Source organism: Molothrus ater, chromosome 3, assembly GCF_012460135.2.
Source record: "Molothrus ater isolate BHLD 08-10-18 breed brown headed cowbird chromosome 3, BPBGC_Mater_1.1, whole genome shotgun sequence".
In the NCBI taxonomy this organism is placed as follows: Eukaryota; Metazoa; Chordata; class Aves; order Passeriformes; family Icteridae; genus Molothrus; species Molothrus ater.
Window position 1 is genome coordinate 101,489,009 of NC_050480.2, and position 3,274 is coordinate 101,492,282.

General features: G+C 42.2%; 1 pseudogene; it reads right to left on the reverse strand.

Moving 5' to 3' along the window:
• Nucleotides 1–270: 270 nt before the first annotated feature.
• Nucleotides 271–2,484, reverse strand: LOC129046633 (uncharacterized; annotated as a pseudogene).
• Nucleotides 2,485–3,274: the final 790 nt, after the last annotated feature.

Below are 3,274 nucleotides of genomic sequence, written 5' to 3' on the forward strand. Positions count from 1 at the left end.
AACTCTCTCTCTCTCTTTTGCCCACAGGTGGTCCTTTAATATCCACAGATGTAATGTAATGTACTTCTCTTCTGCCTTCTCATAATCGCTGTCATCCATGGCAGCAGTGGCACAGATGATGGCCTCAGGTACAAGTACATTTGAGATTAATCTGATGCCATTCGTCAGGATCTGGTGTGGGTTCCTGGTCCATCTTCCTGTACACATCCTTCAGGTACCCAACCACCAGGTCCAGCTGATGCTCATCTTCTAAGTAAGTCTCCACACAGGTCACGTACACACGCCTGCCCCATCCGGGTGTTTTCCACCCTCTGCCTCTCTCCTCCCATCCAGCTGCTTTGTCAGGCTCTCACTCTGACTGCTGATGCTTTTCTCCAACTCATCTGAGGCAGTTTCACAGGAGGAATCCAAAAATGTTCTCCCAGCCTAAGTTCCTGTTTTTCTGGAAGGTTCCATGGTGCCAGATTTAGAGGGGACAGAGAGAGACCCCTCCTCAGGAGCTACCTGTGCTTGATCCTGGGGGGAATCATCCCTTCATGTTCTTTTTCTTCCTTGCTGACTGCTACCAGCCTCTGGCTTACAGGAGACTCCATTATTCCCCATTTTGGGCTGGATTTTCCTCTGTCTAGGTGATGATTTTGGTTCTGGTTTTTTGCAGTTATGACTGTCAGGGGCTGGTGCCACACTGGAGACCCTGGCCTCGCACCTGGTAGGTTTTGTTCCACCCTCATGTGTTCTGGCAGGGCTTGATCCACTTCCAGGTGCTCTGGAAGGGTTTGTGCCACTTCCAGGTGCTTTTCCACTCTCCCCTGGAGCCACAGAACCTCCCTGGCTGCGTGCTTTGGGATCATCCTTCAGCCCACAGTTATCCTGGGGTTTTCTTTTCCTCTTGGCAGCCTCAGGTTCCGACTTTCTGGAGCAAGAGCGCAACAAGAAGCTGTGGGAGGGAGTGGGTGGGGCAGATTTCTCTCAGGAAAATCAGGAAAATTCTGCAGGTGGCATTTCCTGGAATCAGTCTGATGGAGAATATCCAGGGAATTTTAAGGGAACAGCGATATTGCAACTCCTCCATGGCCTCACTCATGCTTTTGTTTTGCTTTGCTCCAGGATGGAGGCGATGGCTACAGGCATTGACCAAGGGCCTGATTCCAGTGCCTACAATGCCAGATCGGGCATTGAAAGTAAATGAGAATTATTTTCTGTGTTCTTTTCCTCATTAAATGAATTAACAAGTAGGTTTCTCTTGCCATCAGATGATACTACAATGAGCAGAAGCCTTTGACAAAAAATTGTGATGTAGAGGTCCTTAAAGTTTTTAGAGCAATGTAGACATGGTAATGATAAAATGATAATCATGGTAATGATAAAAAAGCTGATGTGCTTTTTTTATCCAATATGTAACATCAATCTTAAGGATTTCTGACACTACAGTCCCTATATTACGAGAACCTTTGTTCTCGTAAGAAACAGAATAGCAACCAACTAAACAAAAACCAGTTCCATGTCTTTTCTTTTAAATCTGGTTCAACTCTTCCTCATTAGAAGCAATTGAAAGACTGGTTAAAAAGCATGTAGGCAACGCTTTTAACTAAAGTCAACATTTGTTTCAGGAAAAGTGTTTCAAGAAAGCTATGGGCCAGCTGGAGAAATCCAGTGATAAATAACAGGTAAGATCAACAGTCTGAAAATCATGATGATGAGGATAGACAGGAAAAACAGCCTTAAGGGTATGCAGAAGGAAAATGTGGCAACTGTCATCAAATATGCAAATTATTGCTGCACACAAAAGAAGGCTTGAAAAATCTGCTCTCCGTATCTCACTTGGGAATAAGACCAACTAAAGTGATTTATATTAGATATTACAAAAAAAATTAAATGTCAAACATTAAAAAAATATTACAAACCTAAATATTGGAAAAAAGTAATCTCTGGAAGGGTCTGGATTACCCATTATTAGAGATTTTCATGAACAGGTTTGGTGAACAATGGTAAAGAATAACAAGCATAGAGGCAGAGGCCAATTTACTCCAGAGAAGAATCCGTTCCTATAGCAAAACTCTTTTGGATAATCTGTGAAGCAAATGCTCAGTCTCTCTCCCCCTCTTGAAATCAGTGCTCATTTTGCTTTAGGAGTATAGAGAGTCTTTAAAGATCCAGCACAACTAGAACGGGTTGTGGAGGAACTTTGTTTCAGTTGAAAGCTCATTTTTATTATTATTTCATTGGCTCATGATCTATAAAGAGATAGAATTCCACTGTGCATTCTGCTGGAAATATTTTGTGGAATTCAACAGGAAACCATGCTTTGATGCAGACTTTTCAAGTAATTTCTGCTTTGATGTCTAGTTATAGGCAGTAGAAGGCTGCATGTTTACATGTCTAACTTCAGAAGTCTTAAACTGTTGTGTAAGTCTACAACAATCAATTTAAGTTCCTTTCAAATTTTTTGGGCAGAAATAATCACTTACACACAGGACAAGCCATCTTGTCTCAACCAAAATGTTTAAAATATCTAAACCAGGCCAGGCCTGTTTTCCTACAGGAATGACACATATCTCTTTGACTTATCAGAATTCAAGGACAACCACATCATATTTAAGCAGTAAAGTCTTAAGATACCTGAATTTTTCTACTGCTATCCCTCTAAGTTTCATCCTGTGTCTCTTTTAACCACCTCCCCACCTTGTCTTCACCCAGGTGAATTACTTCAATCTCAAAGTATGGTTATGCATGGTAAAATTAACAGAATGATGCAAGTTGAACAAAAATTATGCCTGTATGAAATAAATTCTAAGGTTTCTCTCAGAGGAATGTTTCTACCATTTGCAGCTGTAACATAAATATCTTTGTAGGGTGCTCACATGATCCACACATGGGGTGATCTAGGTAGCCCCAGCTCTTAAGGCAGGACTGTGACTCTGTGGAGTGTACTGTGTGCACATTTTTTCCTAATATCCAAATTAAACCGCCAATGGTGCAATTTGAGGGCATTTTCCTTTGTCCTGACACTTGTTAGTTGGGAGAAAAGACCAACTTCCACCTCTCTACAACCTTTCAGGCAGTTATAGAGAGCAATACGGTCTCACTGAGCCTCAGTTTCTCCAGGCTAAACAATCCCAATCCCAGTTCTCTCAGCTGCTCCACAGGAGATTTGTGTTCCAGACCCTCTTCCAGCTTCATTGCCCCTCTCCTGACATGCTTCAGTGCCTCAATGTCCTTCTTGTAACCATGTGACAAAAGGAAGGCCACTATCAGCCAGGTTATCCAGAGAATT